The sequence below is a fragment of the Kogia breviceps genome, chromosome X, assembly GCF_026419965.1.
Source record: "Kogia breviceps isolate mKogBre1 chromosome X, mKogBre1 haplotype 1, whole genome shotgun sequence".
Taxonomy (NCBI): Eukaryota; Metazoa; Chordata; class Mammalia; order Artiodactyla; family Physeteridae; genus Kogia; species Kogia breviceps.
Window position 1 is genome coordinate 128,151,812 of NC_081330.1, and position 19,164 is coordinate 128,170,975.

The 19,164-nt window shown below is 49.9% G+C and overlaps 1 protein-coding gene across 8 annotated transcripts in view; it reads right to left on the reverse strand.

The window, feature by feature from the left end:
• The window catches only part of TBL1X (transducin beta like 1 X-linked), a 226,338-nt gene that overhangs the window by 33,442 nt on the left and 173,732 nt on the right, over positions 1–19,164 (reverse strand). The window lies entirely within an intron of this gene.

Consider the following 19,164-nt stretch of genomic DNA (forward strand, 5'->3'; position numbering starts at 1 on the left):
GCAGCAGCCTAGCAGCCGACATTTACTCGGGGCTTCCTCTGGGTCAGGCAGCGGCGTGCAAGCTTTCCAGGGGCCATTTGATGGGACACAGAACTATCACGGTAGCGTGGCCGATTCACCACAAGGAAGCTTGGACTTAATTCTCCTTCTCAAAAGCAGTGAAGAGCCCGCAGGCCTGGGAGTGGCCTCCGAAGCCTCTCGTTCCCGGTTTTAAGCCGGGCCTTATCTCACGGCTTCTCCAGGCTGGTCTCGCCAGCAGCACGTACCTGCTTTCCTGCAGGACAAGTCTGGGTGTACTCTGCTCCCCTGCTCTAGAACAGTGGTTCGTGCTCCTCAGGCGAGGGCGATTCCGTCTGCCAGAGGAAGGCGCTGCGCAGCATCTGGAAACACGTTTGCTCGTCACCAGGGGCTGTGTGTGTGTGTGCGTGCGTGCGTGCGTGCGCGCGTGCGTGCGCGCGCGCGCTGTTGGCTAGTAGGCAGAGACCAGGGAGGCTGCTGAACACCTACAACGCACAGGACAGCTCTGCAAGCCAAAGAATGACCCCGTCTCGACGCCAGTGGTGCTAGGCTGAGAACCCCGCCGCTCACTTCCCTCTCCCTTACTGCTGAGCCTTCTCAGCCATCACGCCTGTGGCCGGGCGTCCTCCCGCTTTGCCCTCTTCCCTAGAGAACGACCGCTCTCTCCTCCCAGCTCCGGCAGCAGCCTCCCCGTTCCTCCATCTTGTCGTGGTGCAGCGGGCAGCATCCTCTTTACTCCCATTCGTCTCCTAGCTCCTGAGAAGGCTGACGCTCCTCGAAGGCAGGGAGCCCACATGGATTCACTCGGTAACACAGAGCACCTTCCTCGGTACAGCAGCCGGGGCTGAAGACGGACTTGGAGAATGGCTGAGAGACACTGGCGAAGCGGATGTAAATGAAGGAGGGGTGGGAAACTGAATAAAACTGAGTCCTCATTACTTTCAGAATCAAAGACTTAAGGGAGAAGTGCAAGAATGAAGGATTCAGGTGCAACGGCACAACAGAAGGAAAACAGCTTTTATTTTTCTTTAGCATCTTTATTGGAGTATAATTGCTTTACAGTGGTGTGTTCGTTGCTGCTTTATAACAAAGTGAATCCACTATACATGTACATCTATCCCCATATCCCGTCCCTCCTGTGTCTCCCTCCCTACCCCACCCCTCTAGGTGGTCACAGAGCACCAAGCTGACCCCTCTGTGCTATGCGGCTGCTTCCCACTAGCTATCTGTTTGACATTTGGTAGTGTGTATACGTCAGTGCCACTCTCTCACTTCGTCCCAGCTTACCCTTCCCCCTCCCCGTGTCCTCAAGTCCATTCTCTACGTCTGCGTCTTTATTCCTGTCCTGCCCCTAGGTTCTTCAGAACCATTTTTTTTTCTAGATTCTGTATACACGTGTTAGCATACGGTATGTGTTTCTCCCTTTCTGACTTACTTCACTCTGTATGACAGTCTCTAGGTCCACCCACCTCACTACAAATAACTCAGTTTCGGGAAAACAGCTTTTAGATGAAGATGTCATACAAGCAACAGTCTCAAAACACCAAAGAGGGCCCTTGGCCATATGTCTACACCAGAATCAAAAACCCATCATGTTATTTGACAATAAAAATCGTTAATCATAAAGGTAATGATATTAAGTGCTTATTATGTGTATCAGCCCTTTTCATGAATCAGGTTAAGCGAGCTGGCATCAACCTACGAGTTAGTCTTAATAAATCCCTATTACAGATGGGGAAATGGAGTCACAGAGCAGTTAAAAGTGATTTCCCCAAGAGCACACAGCTAGCAAGTGGCCAGCTGATCTCTGAGTCCATTCTCTTAACCCGGCACACCAGACACTACTGAAATCTGTTTAGAAACCTCTGAATGATTCAAAATGGTATCCTTTTTAAAAAGAGGAAGCAAATCACCTCATCCGTAATACCATTTATATTTCAAAATTCCAAAGAAATAAGTTGCAAACAAGGCCTACGTTGCGGAAGCTAGGCGGAATGCTTTCCAGGTTAAAGAGGCAAAAAAAGACGAAGTGTATAGAGAGAGCTATATTAGGAACGAGAGACAGCAAAGTCAGACGCAGTGATGCAGGAGTTTGCTACTGTTTCTTTTTGTTCACGGAGAGAACACGCTTCACCCATGTGCTCCGAGGCCTGGGCCTGCCCTCACTTGCTCCCCTGGCTTCCTTTTCTGACCAATAAACAGGTGGAATTAGGCCATCTCCAAGGTGCCTTTCAATTCTAAAATTATAGGCAGAGGAAAAAAGGACCTCATCGTCCCAATCAAACCCACAGGATTTTAATTTATGGAGGTGAGTGAGTGATGACACGGAGAGATGACGGCCATGGAAAGAAGAATCCATCACTTACAATTCCAGGGGGAAGCAGCCACGCCAGGCCACCAGGGCCACGTGCAGGGACCAGAACGCCAACAAACAGAGAGAGGAACCGGAACTACGGCTTTATGAATGTAACGGAGCGGGGGGAGAAGCTCGGTGGGGATGGCCCCCACTGGACAGGAAGGGAAAACACACACGTGAGAGTCCGTGGATGGGAGGACTGTAATACGATTTCCACGTGCCCGCAAAAGCCACCTTGAGACAGAGAGGTCAGTGGCTCTGGCCGTCGGTCCAGCCCTAAGATGAATGCCCACCAAGCAGCCACCGGTCAACACGCTCATCCAGTCCAACTGGCTACTGGGATTTGACAATGGGGTCGTTCTGAAAACGAAACTGTGGACCGCTAAGGAACAAGTAGCACCTCCTTATTTCTGTAACATCCCTGGACATGGTGCGGCCGGCACAGCTTCTCCTCTGTCAGTACTTCCCGGATCAGAAAGTTTTCTCCAGCAGAACTGCAGCTGCCTGCAAAGCGGTCTGCCTTCCTCTTGGGGGGCGAGGGGGGTGGGGGGATCGGGTGACTCAGGTGTGCGGGTGGGGAGAGTGCTGATAAAGACGGGAGAGAGACTGAGGGTGGTCCAGAGAGAGCTGGACCAAATTAATCAAACAGAGGAACACAGGCACACACAGACAGACAGACAGACAGACAGACAGACAGACACACACACACACACACACACAGAGTGAGAAGATGTAAACAGAAAAGGCGGGAGAATAAGAAATTATACCCTCATCTCTGGGGGCTGATGTATTATCAGTTCACTTCTTCTTTTTGGAAGTGATGGGTCCGTCTCACCAGAGGATTACATTTTCTGCCCGGGAAGCAATTCATAACGGTAAACTCTAGTTTTACCCATGGTAAAAAGCACAAACATATGCTGAGACTTCTTTTTGATTTTTCAGTCTACATCACTATACATGTTCATAACAGCTCTACACTTCAATGGGTTTATCTTACCAAAAAAAAACAAAAAAAAATCCCCGAGACCCAGCTCTCCCATACTGCCCCAATACTCCAGTATCTTGCTGGAGAAAAAACCGAGTGCAGGGAGGTGGAGTCATGAGCCGCAGACCTGTTCTCACTGACCTGCCAGAACATGGAATTCAGCGTAAAATGGAACTGCTTGGATGGCGCCCCAAAGAAATACCAGGAGGACCTCGTTAAAAACAGGGTTTCACTGCTAACATCTGGCCTGGACCCCAGGGGTGGCGGCAGAGAGCAGCTTGGACTGCTGACTGTTGCAGACCTCGCTCCCCTGCCAAGACTTGTAACATCCGCTAAACCCGGGAGGCCTCCAGGAGGAGAGGGCACGAGTCAGGTTATAAACCAAGGGTGCTACTTCCTCCGGGGTCCACAGCTGGCCGGGGGGCGGGAGCTGCGCGAGGGGCGCCGGGGAGGCGGCCGCCTGCCCCCACAAGCTCACCGAGACCTCAGCTCCGGCTTGCGGCCGTCACCCGGAGAAGCCAGGCGGAGAAGCCTCGCTCGGAGCCCGCTCCCCTTCCGGCATCATCGCCGCCGCAATAGCTTTGCACCCTCGTGAATTCCCGAGCCGCGATGCGTTGACTGGGAAAGTCGAGCACGACTGCCAAACCGGTGATTTACAATGGACAGCACTGTTAAAAACTACGATTAACATAGGACTTGGGGGGAGAAACAGAGAAACCAATCTGGAGGAGAGAGGGAATAAGTCACACCATTATATGCTCGACACAAGTGCTGCTCTCATACGGGGGAATTTCCTCCAGTCCGCTTGCCCTACGCAAACTAATTTTTACGTGTAATTCTTGTGGTCCTGGAATTCTGCACCCGTGTTCTTTCTTACCTAACACAGTATAAGCATTTCCCCTGGTTGCTAATTGGTCTCAACAGTCACCATTTCGGTTGATTCTCAGTTTTCACCGAGCGTCATCCCTGACTTACACGCGTGCCCTCCAGATTTACTTTCGAACACTAAGCAGTGGCTTCCCGCCGGACAGCCTGGCCTTCACGTGCTGTTGACCCAGCGCCCCTGTACTTCCTTCCTTCCCCTCCCGTCCTGGATCCTTTGTTCCCCTCGCCAAGATGGCTCCTCCTCCATAAACACGTGGGGCTTTGCTGAGCCTCCTGGCGTTAACTCTGGCTCTTGATTTTGGCTGAAACGTTCTCCTTCCTCCTTTGCCTGAAGAGTTCTAGCTCTAGTGCCTCCTTCTCTCTGCACCCTCCCCTGTGGTCCTCTGCGAACTCCTCCAACCTCACATTTATCAGCCTCTGTGTCAGACGCCTCTTTAATATCCGTGACACTCGCTAGGTGGCGAGGAAAAGACTTCCCCCTCCCGTCTGTCCTTCCAACCCTAGCACCTAGGGCAGTACCACCACTCAACAGACAAGCCAGCGAGAGACATTTCTAGAACTGCAAATCATGACAACCGCTTTATTCGTGCATATCAAGGATTCCCGGGTGGCACCCATACCTCTGACAGTACCTAAAACACTTTTACGTAGCACAGGGGCAAATATTTTAAAATCAAAGTTATTTACTTTAATGTGCATCATGTAAGTACAATTAATAGATATCTGAAAATTTAGGATAAAGTAACTGCCTCAATTTAAGGAAAAATGTTAATAAATATTAACAAAATACTTTCAGGTGTATGCAAAAACGATGTAGACAGTACACGAGAATTGAGGATGAGAAATACACGTATAGACAGAGGAGGGCAACAGAAGTGTCCAAAGGACAAGGAAGTAATCAATACTCACTATACTCACATGGGGGCGGGGGTGGGGGGCATCCAGGTTCCCTGGGTGGGAAGAAACTCCTGCATTCCGTTAGTAGGCTTGGACAGGAGCGTGCAAACTATATCCTCTGAGCCAAATCTGTTCCCTTGCCTGTTTTTGCAAATAAAGTTTTATTGAAACACAGCCACTCTCATGTGTCTATGTATTTCTGATGGCTGCTTCTGCACTACAAAGGCAGAAATGACTGGTTGTGACAGAGATTAAAATACTTAGCTATCTTTTACAGAAAGGTTCCTCCAACTAATCCAGGGGAGAGACCTAAACTAGGCGATGGGACCAACAGGCGCTTAGGAAAGCAGTTTCTGATCCCTCGACTTGTTTTATGAGGCCAGTATAACCCTACGATCCAAACCCGATTAGGACATCCAAACAGGAACCTCACCGCTTGATCTCTCTTGGTAAAATACACTCAGATACACCAGACTCAGAACTAACAAACGGAATTCAGTGATATCTATGAAGAGGACAAAATGTCCGGGCCAAGTGGGGTTTATTCCAGGAATGCAGGCTTTAACGTCAAAAGATAAATCAACAATTTCACCACATTAAGAGTCAAGAAAGGGCTTCCCTGGTGGCGCAGTGGTGAAGAATCCGCCTGCCGATGCAGGGGACACGAGTTGAAGCCCCGGTCCGGGAAGATCCCTCATGCCGCGGAGCACCTAAGCCTGTGCGCCACAACTACTGAGCCTGCGCTCTGGAGCCCGCGAGCCACAACTACTGAAGCCCGCGCGCCTAGAGCCAGTGCTCCGCAACAAGAAAAGCAAATACAACGAGAAGCCTGCGCACCGCAACCAAGAGTAGCCCCTGCTCACCACAACTAGAGAAAGCCCGCGCGCAGCAACGAAGACCCAAGGCAGCCAAAAATAAATAAATTTAAAAAAAAAAAAGAGTTAAGAAAAATCACTTAAGTGTAAGGTTCCAGAGCTAGATGGCCTGTTCTGAACTCTCGCTCTACCGCTTCCTGGCAGTCTGACCTGGGCAGGTGGCTACCTTCTAAACGCCTTGGGTTTCTCATCTGTCAACGATACCGGCAGCCGTACCTACTTCTTAGGAGTAATAGCTTTATTGGTCAAGTACTTAGAATCATGGCTGGCACACAGCACGTGCTCAATAAACGGGAGCTACTGTCACTAAGGCACAGCAGTGACGACGGGGAAAGACGTAGCACTGACAAGATACGGGGAGTGCCCAGCTGATGGAGACACTAGGAAAGGCACCATATGGACAAGGGATATCTGAACATGGTTCTGACGTGTTCACATTAAACCACGGTACGATTACGGGAGGGAGGGGAGGGACGGTGGTCAGGAAATGGCAATGGTATTAAGGGTGGAATTATGGTAAAGCATGCTTGGGAGATAACAGCCAAAACAGCAGTGTGGAAGGCAACAGGGAGGGCAGCTGGAGGTGGACCCCCAGACTGGGGGATCAGAGAGGTTAGGGAGGGAGGGACCCCCAGACTGGGAGTGAGTGGAGAGGCTAGGGAGGGACCCCTAGACTGGGGGTGAGTGGGAGGCTAGGATGGACCCCTAGACTTGCAGAAGGTAGAGCACGCTGGCCACAGACAGAGACATGGGAGGGAAAGAGAAGATGTCACCTTGGGGACAATGGCATTTAAGAAGTGGGTGGTGGAGACCTCAGTGGAGCAACATATAGAGAAACTTGGGAGAAGCAGGACAGTGTTGCGTCTCACACTCCAGATGACGGGCTCTTCAGCCTGGAAGGAAGGAAGGGAACTGAAATTGGCAGGAAGTAAAATACATCAAAGCTGGACACTTTTAAGGTCACATTAGAATTTCAGAGCAGGCAGACCTTAAACGTAATGGTGTATGAACTTTGGAAACAGGCACCTTGGTAAGCGGTTATTTTGTCTTATGGCTAAAAAAAGGCAACGGGAACCATCTTAGGTTTTTTCCTGTCGTCACTAACCTTTAAAGTAGAAAACAACGGGAGAGTAAGACTGAAGGGCGTCTTCAGCAGCATCTAACCGCTCTCTGATGGCAACAGCAATGGAAATTGTTTGGCTATATTGAGCAAGACACACATTTAAACAACTGTAACTTATAAACACTCGACTGATGTTCGAGGGATTTTTATTCTAAGCCCCCCCGCACCGACATATTAATGAGCACGAGAACGTCAAGTCTTGAACCCGAGCTTTTACACACGTACAGAAGAGAGCAGCAAACTGAGAACAGATCGCAAAACCCAAACTGCACAGGAACCGGGATGATTGTGAACATCTGGGACACACGAAAAGCAACTTCTCCGCGGTTCCGTTTTGTGACTCCAAGGGGTTCTTGTCAAACCCCAAGAGCAGTTTAGGAAAACACTCTTTCTGAATGAAGAGGAGTTCGCTGGCAACTAGCACCGCCACAAGAGGGTCTGTGATGAGACGATTCTCACGGTACAGGTTCTTTCCGACGCCCGAGCACGGCGCAAGGGGAGGCTCAGCCGCTCTGCAGCCCGTGCCCTGCAAAGGGAACGTGGGCAGGCTTCGCTGGGGGAGAAGTGCGCCTTGGTGATGCCACAAAGCTCCCCTGGGGGGTGCTTTACTCTTTCCTACATTAGAGGCATGGGTATCATATTCTCCGGCTACTTATCCATCCCTACGTTTCTTAAAGTGATTTTTTTAGAGTGAGATAAACACATACTCACAGATGCATAAACGATAAGATATGCAACCACAACCTGGACTAGACTAGGGCAGGACGCACACAGCCAGGGTCTGTCCAGGTTCTCCTTCTGTCCCCCTCAGCAGCTGCTGCAGGCCCACATGGACCGCTGGCTGATAAAAACCTGGACGCCAACTCTCGGGCGGCTAGCAACACTGCGCGTGTCACCGTACATGCTGCTGGGAGAATTAGGTGCCACCACGTCACCCCACCAGGAGACGACACCTGCAGGGCGTGTGCCTGGTTCTCCTGGACTGGACCCCACGCACTCTTTCCCCTGGCTGATTGTAATCTGTATCATTTTTTTTTGGGGGGGGGGTGTACTGATTAATTTTAAAAAATAAATTTATTTATTTTATTTTTATTTATTTTTGGCTGCGCTGGGTCTTTGTTGCTGCGCGCAGGCTTTCTCTAGTTGCGGCGAGCGGGGGCTACTCTTTGTTGATGTGCGCAGGCTTCTCATTGCGGTGGCTTCTCTTGTTGCGGAGCATGGGCTCTAGGCTCGTGCGGGCTCAGTAGTTGTGGCTCGCGGGCTCCAGAGCACAGGCTCAGTAGTCGTGGCACACGGGCTTAGTTGCTCCGCGGCATGCGGGATCTTCCCAGACCAGGGCTCGAACCCGCATCCCCTGCATCGGCAGGCGGATTCTTAACCAGTGTGCCACCAGGGAAGCCCCTTGATTAAATTTTAATGGAAAAAAATTGAAGCTATCAATTCAAAACAAAGGGCACTATCAGATATTGCATAAACAAGACATCTGAACGAACAAAATATAAACCCAATTATACTACAATTAAGAGGAACGTAACAGAAATGGAGACACAGGACTGACTTTGATTGATCTGTATCTTTTTTCTCCAGCCTTCCTGAGGTATAACTGACATATACCAACGTGTAAATGTGAGGCGTACACTGCGACGCTTTGACACACGGATATACACTGTGGAAGGGTTACACAACAGGCTACTTAACACAGGGACGGCCTCACACAATTAACCTGTATCTACCCCAGTGAGAGCACCATGCAGTATATTATAATCTGTATCTTTGTGCTGTAGCCCACCGAGTGTGACAGTTACTAAATTCTGTGAATCCTTCTAGCAAACCATAGAGCCTGAAGGTGCTCTAGGGGGCGCAGCCAACAAACCACCAAAAAGGCACTGCTTCCATCTACTGGAGGACACGAGGACATGAGACATTACTGTTTCACATGATTTTATTTTATTTTTTTGTTTTGGCCGGGCGGCTCGCGGGATCTTAGCTCCCCCACCAGGGATCGAACCCGGGCCCTGGCAGTGAAAGCGCCCAAGTCCTAACCACCGGACCGCCAGGAAGTTCCCTCACATGATTTTAAAGGTACTTTCCTCCTCTACTCATATGCACAAACTATTCAGGTCTTCCTGATTTACTGTTTGATGAAACTAATATTTTCCTTTATGATTTCTAAAGCAAAGGCTACCATTACCTCAGAGAAATGCTTGCCTTTACCGTTTCATAAAGATTCTCTTTCTAAATAGGGATAACATTAGCAATGTAAAAGAGCCACTGCCGTCAAAAATATTTTTAGAGACTCAGCTGAACAATAAGCCCTGAACTTGTGTTTAAATTAAGATAGTTGAACCATTAAAACGACTTCCCGAATCCGGGGAAACGTGTCTTGCATAAGAAGTCATTCCATGGTCCCAGGAAACACAGCAGAGTCTACCGGGTGATTTGTCAGCTGCTGGGATTACAGAGCGCAATGCTGCTTAATCATTTTTGGAGATGCAATTATTCAGAAATATTAAGAGGAACACCCTTTTCCTGGTTATCTAAACTCCTCACTGGGAGTCCAAAGCACCCCTCCAAACCAAAAACAAAACCCAGACTGAAGACTGCTACTCCCAATTATTTTATTATCTGCTAGAGAACGGTTCTGGCAGACTTCCCTCTTCCTCGAGGGGAAAAACACTCTGGAAAAATTTAATAAAAACAGAGACTGCATTTCGCTCACTGTCAAAGTCTACTTGAGTTCTGCAGCAAAAGGAATCAAAATGCAGCCCAAGAAGATGATACAGAGTGAGAAAATGAGAATCCCATTACAACTCCACTTCCCGATAAAAACTGGGAGAAAAAACATCGCACAACTCAAGGATGTGTATCAGTGGTTCTCAACTGGAGGTGATTCTGCCCTCCAGGGCACGTCTGGCACAGTGGAGACATTCGGGGCTGTAACACAGGAGGGTGGTAAAGCGTTGCTGTCATCCCGTGGGTGGAGACCGGGGATGCGGTTTAACAACGTACAATACCGGACAGCCGCACCGGCAAAGAACGACCCGCCCCAAATGTCAACAGTGCTGCGGCTGAGAAACCCTGGCTCTTTCCTGTCAGGAGAGGCTGACAGTCTTTGGATAATGCATGCTCTTGTGGACATTCAGAGTATCTCCAGAGATTAAGACCCTCAGCTCTGCCCACCTAATAGAATTCTTCAAGCTAAAGACCACGAGGGGATATTTTAAAACCTCGTACAACACTGGAAAAGGGGTGGGGAAGAACACTGCATAGACTTTTATCCTCCCCGTACAAATACAGCCCGTCCGGTACCTATGGTCCCAATCGAATGCAGAATTGCTTCTCATGACAATTACCCAGGAGGAGACGGGCAGGTGAGCACGGCATCCGATGCACACCTGAGTTTGCTGAGCTCCCAAGGAAGCAAAAACTCGTGCTATGTATACATGACAACCGCTGTTCACCTTCAGATGACTTTTCTTTATTTCTTCTGTTTCCAAAAGCCCCAGAAGGTTAGTGTGGCTATCCATTTCTTAGTTAATACAGCTGTTAGTCGAATCCAAGTAAAACAGACACCCCATCAAAACCTAGGCCTACACAATGGCTAATGACGTGCAAATTAAAATGTCTCGGCCTCCGTTGTATCACTGACCTCTGTCTCTCTGTCTCTGTGTCTCTCTCTCACACACACACACCTCTGCAGACCACGGAAGTGCAAAATTATCACTGCTGTTTAATTTTTTTTGTTTAATAATTTCAAGATTATCATGGACTGACAGTAAGCTGTGAAAACGGTGGAGTCCTGTGTGCCTTTCACCCAGCCTCCCCCAGTAGTGACACCCTATCTCGCCCTAGGACAACATCAAAACCGAGAAGTTACATCCAGCTGACCGGTAACCTGACTGCAAACCTTCTCCGAGTTTCGCCATCTCTGAGCTGTGCGTGTGCGCACGCACACGACCTACGCACGGAGCGCGTGCAATCGTATCCCATGTGTCCGTGTGTGATCACCCCTGCGGTCAAGACGCAGGGCTCTTTCATGAGCGCGAAAGAACTCCCCCGAAGCGGCCCCGTGCAGGTGGACCGGCCGCCCGACGCCCGGCAGCCGTCTCTGCAGGCCTGCCACTTTCAGGGCGCTCTATGAAAGGAACCGTACGGTCTGCGGCCTCTGACGATGGCTTGTGTTTTCCAGCACATCTCCTTGGAGACTCACCCAGGCTGTGTCATGTATCAATCATTCGTTCCCACTTATTGCTGAGTGGGACTCCGGGATATGGACATACCACAGTTTGTTTAGCCAATCACAGACATTTGGGAAATCTCCAGTATACTGCTATTGCAAAAAATGCTGTTTTCAGTATTGTTTTTAAAAAATAACCAGATTTTTGTAGGATACCAACGTGGCTTAAAAATGACACTAAGTGTGCCAAGGACTCACCCTAAATGCTGTGTAGTTCTATTAAAAAGCCTTTCAGTGTTAATAATGTTACTGTGGAGTTTAAGTGGTTTCTTATCTTCCTTTTGAGACATATTTTCCAAACTCTGAAATAAATCTATACACAAAACTTACCTATAATACTGTGATTTATTTAAAGTTGTGGTTAAAATACACATGACGGGGCTTCCCTGGCGGCGCAGCGGTTGAGAATCTGCCTGCTGATGCGGGGGACGCGGGTTCGTGCCCCGGTCCGGGAAGATCCCACGCGCCGTGGAGCGGCTGGGCCCGTGAGCCGTGGCCGCTGAGCCTGCGCGTCCGGAGCCTGTGCTCCGCAACGGGAGAGGCCACAGCAGTGAGAGGCCCGCGTACCGCAAAAAAAAAAAAAAAAAAAAAAAAAAAAAAAAAAAAAATATATATATATATACACACACGACATAAATGCACTGTTTTACATTTAAGTGTCCAGCTCAGTGGCAAGAAGCACATTCACACCGCTGTGTGACCATCTTCACCGTCCACCTCCAGGACCTGCTCATCCTGGACAAACGGGGACTCTATCCCCTCCCACCCTCACTCCCCGAATTCCCTCCTCCACGGGCCGGCACCCACCTTTCCGTCTGTATGCATGTGACTCCTCCAGGGGCCTCGTGTGAGTGGAACCGCACGGTAGCTGCCTTTTGTGACTGGCTTACTTCACTGAGCACAGGGCCCTCAAGGTCCATCCCCGTGGTAGCACGGGTCCGAGTCCCCTTGCTCCGTGAGGCCGAGTAACACCCCACTGAATGGAGGCGCCATGTTGTGTTTCCCTCTCATCTGTCCATGGGCACTGGGTTGCTTCCACTGTGATTTTTTTTTGTTTTTTTTGCGGTACACGGGCCTCTCGGTGTCACGGCCTCTCCCGCTGCGGAGCACAGGCTCCGGACGCGCAGGCTCAGCGGCCACGGATCACGGGCCCAGCCGCTCCGCGGCACGTGGGATCCTCCCGGACCGGGGCACGAACCCGCGTCCCCTGCATCGGCAGGCGGATTCTCAACCACTGCGCCGCCAGGGAAGCCCCACTGTGATTTTTTTAAAGAACATCTTACTGCCCCCTCAAGGCTGAAGCTCATGTCTTCCATTGGGTTCTCCAACACATCACCCCTCCTTACTACAGCAGCTCACAAACCTGAGATGACGAGCTGGGGACAGACAGGACACTTAATGCAAACTGCTCCATCTTTAGTTGAGCAGAGATTCTAATATAATTAAACCAGAGGCCAGCAGAAGGGTATCGGTGATTTCTGACAAGACTGACGGCTCCCCGCTCAGAGTATAAATGGCCTCAGGAGTGTTTGCTCTACTGCTGGACTGAAACTCCCAGGAACCCTTCTTGAATCCGGAATGGTTGGATTAAGACACACCCGTTCACAGGCCCCAAGTCACCTGGGACTTTTTCAGAGGGGACCTCTTCACCCTCGCGCTCAGATGTGTGTTATTTCTCTCCTAACAGAAGCTCCATGAAGTGAATGAGAAATGTCACCTAAGCTCCATTTAAATCCTTCAGAGCCTGGCTACATAGTATTTCCCGCTCCTCCTTATCTGCAAGGATGATATGTAACACAGAACTATGTATATTATGTAATACACATTATGTAAATCAAAGGAAACTGGGTTGATTCTCCCCGGCCAGTCACGTGAGTGCAGGTATCGTGGCTCTTTAGGAAAATGGTACCTGCCTAGTGTGTAGACTTTTACTTTTGAAAACCACTGACGCTCCTGTCACAGTAAGGCACATACGGCAATGCTGATAGAGGCAATACATATGTGTAATAGATTGGCCTCTCGACCACGAATCACAGCAGATCAGAAAGTACATTCCAGCGTAGGAGGAGTTTTCAATCCTACTCGAAAGTCTTTAAATCTCCACAATGAAGAAAGAAGTGCACCATCCTGCTGATTTGTGATATATGATAAGTGAATTTCTACCATCCATCATAATAAGCTCCTTTTACTGTCTAAAATGTTAAAGACGACAGCCACTGGGGACACGCAGCCTGGTAACACACCTGCACCTGAGAGAACATCAGGGAAACAACTTCTCACTTGTGTTCCTTGTTCACTGTTAGAGTTACCGCCAGGCGTCAAGGGGTTTGGATTAAGCCTCTGTCTGTTCTTCACGGGGTGCAAGTGTCAGTCACAAAACTCACAGCAGAGAAACCCCCCCCCAAGTTTCGACGACGTTAATACCTTGGGTGTGTAGTCAAATCAACGCATGCAAAGTTTCGGCAACTGCCCTACCTGGGGCCCTGCCGGCAGGGATCCTGCTATCTACCTGGAAGCCGGCCCAGACGGGCACATGTCCTGCCCACAGGCTCGGTCTTATCCGCTGGAGGGCTGGCCAGGCTGCAATTTCCTAGTTTCCTGCAGAAAGCTGCACTGCTTAAGGAAGAGTAGGTGTGCACGGGTGGATGTCCTCTCACTCAGCAGATCTGTGGAAACTGTGACCCCGGTACAGGTTCACGAAGGCTAATTTTAAACCCTGAGAGGAAGCGTAAAACTTCATCAGCATCCTGTGGATATATCTGCGGGGGACAGTGTCCTTTTACTTACTTTCCAACATGTCCTGTGCCCCAGGCACCAATTAGCTCTACACCTCTAATCAAACCTATACAACCACTGATGGTTGTGAAGTGCCTGGCTGCTGAGTGAGACTGAAGAGGATGTGGTGGCTTCTGATAAACGAAACCCACACTCGTCACACGGCCAAGCAATCCCACTCCCAGATCCCAACCCAAGAGAAACGAAAACCCACGCGCAACAAAAGCCTGTATGCAGACGTTGGTAGCAGCCTTAGCTGTGATCGTCAAAACCTGGGGAAAACTCAAATGTTCTCACACAGGACGAAGGACTAACCGCCCTGCATCCCTAAAATGGACCACGACGTAGCAATAAAGAAGGAGCTACTGGTGTATGCACCAGCGTGAACGACCGTCAAACGCACCGCGAGAGGCCGGGCTGCCGAGGCTCCCTGCTGTAAGGTTCCACTTCTCAGACACCCTTGCAGAGGCAAAACTGCAGGGGCAGGAAGCAGAGCGGTGCTTGCCAGGGGCTGCGGTGGGGGGAGGGGCCACGGGGGACGTTTTGGGGTGATGGAACTGTTCCGTGTCTAGACTGTGCCGGTGGCTACACAACTGTAAACGTTTGGCAAACACTGCAAACCTGTACTCCAAAAAGGGTGCATTTTATGGCATGAAAATTATACCTTACAGAAGAAAAAGAAAGAAGGAAAGAAAGGAAGGAAGGAAGAAAAAGAAAAAGATGGTACAGATGAGGGTGGGGAGGGGAGAAGCAGCCACATCTAACAAGGAAAGGTCATGTCTGCCTTCTCCAAGGCTGCCAACTGAGATGAATGAGAAAAAGGTCTTGTCATCATTTAACGTCATGGAGAATCTGGCCCCAAGCCCCCAGACCTCTCTTCTTTCCAGAATTAATGGTGACACTGACACAACTCCATATGAGACCACCTTTCCCTCCATGCGTCATGGAGCCGGTCCTGTGCACACGACACAACCAAGACACTCGGGCCTGTTTGTGACAGATCTCCAAACCCATTCATTCAGCTCCTTCACCAGAGCCTGGGCAACTCCTGGCAGGTAACCTCCCTGGTTGTGTGAAGAGCTGCCTGCCGCCAAGCTAGTGTCCACTGGGTCCCTGCCCCACTGGATCTGGGAGAACAATTTTACTTTTAAATTTAGGTTTGAGGATGAGGCCCCAGAGGAAATATTTAATATGCTTACAGAGACTCACTTCTCGAACGTCCTCACTTTTCACACCGACGCTGGGCTCCTCTACTGTATTCACAAAGAGGAGCGGGGGAGAACTCACGATTCGCCCAGCATTTGGAGGAGCTGCTCGCGGAGGCCCGGGCAGGCTGACACGCATCCATGGTGAAGGAGCGCGGAAAACACCGACCAGCTCAAACTGGTTTTGCCTTCTTAAACAGGTTGTTGATTGGTCAACAACAGAAACAGCCCTGTGTCAGCACAAGACGAGAACCCACCTCCAGGATGACCCTGGAGCCGAGGGTCTTCAGTCTGTGGAACTCGGAGAACAGAAATGCTGCCACCAGAGCCCTTCGTGAAGCAGGAAACCCTTCCGTGAGGAAAACGTGGCTTCCAGCAGTGCGAGCAGCTTGTGTGGACTGACTGGAGACTAGCCAGACGGCTTCCAAGTGCAAAACTTCCCCCAACCCTTTGAGTTTTGCCCCAAACGCTGGATCAAGGAGACAGATAGACGCGAGCCCTGCTCACTCGTCTCCTTGCAGGTTGACCTCGCAAAAGACCTCCTCCTCCTCTCAAAAGCTGGCGACACCGTACCGGCTTCCATGCGTGCCGGGCAGTGAGCCTTGGCTCGGACCACGAAGGGAACTCACAGGCTGCGTGGCAAAGATGCTCTGCCGTGACCTTAAAAACTGCCCAGACGGCAGATCTGACCACAGGATGAACCCCTGGTAAGGCAGAGGCCAGCAGACTCCTAGCCCTCAAACCTGGGCTACCGTAACTCGTGCAAAAACCAACTGAGCCACTTTGGTGCCAGCGCTGGTCAGAGTCTCCTCCTGCGGAGTTGAAAAGCCTTCCTGACTACCCAGTTTCACTCACCAGGCTGCCATGAAGTGCAACTGTGAGATGTCACACATCAACAGTATTTAGGGAGTGCTTCCTACGGGCACGGCCCTGGCTTCCAACAACGAACAGCGACCACAAGCCTTTAAGGAAAAGGCTGTGGAATATATATACAGCTGGGAGACGGTCAGAGAAGAGTCCAAGATGATACGAATTCTGCCTCTTGAGGGCGGAAAAACAAAACAAGTCCATTTTCAAGATTCCTTCCTGAGTTTGCAGAGGTGAGATGTGGATTTGCACAACACTTTCAGGAAAGTGTCATTTCAATACCCTGCCTTCCTGCTGTCTGGGGGGGATAAATGTTCTGTCGCTTATCTTACTTGCAGCCGAAAGCATCCCACCTGACGTGTGATACGTTTAGTGCAGGACTCTCTGCGTCAGCTCAGGTGCCAGGACCAGGAGCACCCGTGGCTGCAAGGAACTCGTCCCTCGAGTTGCACCAAAGGGTGCAACACCCTTTGGGTCTATTCCTGGTTGTGAGGCGATGAGCAGATCCACCAGAGAATCAAAGCTCTGCCTCACTGCGGGGTCGTCGTCGCCATCTGCCACCTCCCTCCTCCTCCACACCCACTTTCTTCCACACACAGCCTGAGGTCGAGGATTACTGAGGACTTCACGACAGAGAACTTTCAACCTCCTCCAGCAGAGAAGCCACGCGGGGAGGAGTTGAGGAACGAATCACTTCTCATAACACGGGACTCAGCTTTAATGCATTTGATGGTGGTAAAGGAGAGAAAGCACAGATACTTAAGCAAGAGACCTTTTTCTTTCTTTCCTTTTTCTTTTCTTTTTTTAAACTAGAAAGGAGACATTAACAGGCCAAGGAGAAGGTGTTCTTTGCACTTGGTGGGTGCTCAATAAACACAGGCTTAAACAAAGCTTCTGAGATTCGAGATAAACGTGTAAAGCCACCCCAAAATGAACCCTCACACATTAGGCATTTCTCCTTTTGAGCATGTCCTCGCGGGGTACTCGAGTCAGTCATGAGAAGAACACAGAGTAATCTCTTAACTCCTCACCCAACCTATGGGATTTTCTCCAGGCAGTCTGACCGATTAGGACAGCAGTTCAGCAGACATTACATACAGTCATGGTTGATGAAATTCTATACGTTGCCGTCTCCCAAGTGTCCTTCTCAGTTGCCTGGTTACAGAAACTTTACCAACAAATGTGAGACAAATGTAAACAAACACCAAAAAAGGAAGTTTCATTCGCCTTTCTGGGGGAGGAGTGGAGATTTTTGTGTTTATTCAAAGAGGTCCGCAACGCTCTTGCCCCCACGGCCCTAGGAACCAACCACGGGAGAAACCTTTCTCTGGGTCACACAAAAGCTTCCTTTCACACCCTTTATTTACCCTGACTTCACAAACAGAGGGACGGGAATTTCAGCGTGTGATTTGTTTACACGTTTTGACAGTGCTTTTGCCTTCATCCTTTGTGAGGTGTTTCTAAAAGTTAAGAATCCCAAATTCAATGCTGGAAGTCTACAGGGACACAGGGTGTGTGGTACATGGACTTTTCATTTGCAATCGTTTCTGGGAAGCTATCAGGTCAGTGCTAGGGGAACAGTTGTTCCCCTAGGTGAGAGATTCCCTGGTTAAGTTCTGAGGTTAAGGTATCAGAGCAGTGGTAGTGATTTCCCTGATTTACAGGGGTGAGGCAGTGCCTATTTTGTTTTGCTCATCAATGTTTTATACTATGTTCTGACAACAGCTAATCCAAACGTTCGAGTATATATGTAGAAAGAACGTGTTCTTTCCATGAATAATGCTAGCTGGGGTCGCTAGCAGAAAGAGAGATCCAGGCTTGGGTGGTGAGAGGTTGGTTTATTTATAACATGCTACATACCCGATGCATTTCATCCCCTTTGCCCAGGATAACTTTTTCTTTTTCTAATTTATTTATTTTATTTTTTGGCTGCATTGGGTCTTTGTTGCTGTGCGCGGGCTTTTCTCTAGCTGTGGTGAGTGGGGGCTACTCTTTGTTGTGGTGCACGACGGGCTTCTCGTTGCGGTGGCTTCTCTTGTTATGGAGCACCGGCTCTAGGCGCTGTGGGCTTCAGTAGTTGCAGCACGCAGGCTCAGGAGTTGTGGCGCACGGGCTTAGCTGCTCCGCGGCATGTGGGATCTTCCCGGACCAGGGCTCAAGCCCATGTCCCCTGCATTGGCAGGCGGATTCTTAACCACTGCGCCACCAGGAAAGCCCCAGGATAACCATTTTTCCAATGGGTAAATAATGTGGTCAAGAATCAGAATCAAGCCATTTGGTTTGCCTGCAAGGCCTGCCCATCGCACCCCTCTGGGCTGACCCCGAAAGAGCCCGTCCCAGGGGCCCACAGTTGGCTCACCCTGAGTCCTAGCACGTTTGTTTCTGGCAAGTGGGACCTGGGAATTGGCTTCCGTCTTGAAAAATCAAGTTGCAGAATATATACAACACGACACCAAGCGTATAAAGCTTAAATGGGCGCACAACAAACCGTTATAGGTTGCATTCTGTCCCCTCAGATTCACATGTTGAAGTCCTACCCCCCCAGTACTCCTCAGAATGTGACGTTATATGGAAAAGGGTTACTGCAGATGTAATTAGTGAAGATGGGGTTGTACTGGAATACCGTGAGCCCCTAATCCAATACGACTGTGTCTTTACAGAAGGAGAAACCTGACAAATTTAGACAGAGAGGTACATGCACACAGGGAGCACGCCACATGAAGGTGAAGGTATGGGTCAGGGGCTGATGCACCTACAAGCCAAGGAGAGCCAAAGGCAGCCAGGAAAGCACCAGAAGCTGGGAGAGAGGCTGGGACAGACTCCATCACAGCCCTCAGAAGGAACCGGCCAGCTGACACCTTGCTTTCAGACTGCTGTCCTCCACAACACTGAGACGATATATTTCTGTCAAGCCACCCCACCCCCATAAAAATACACACCA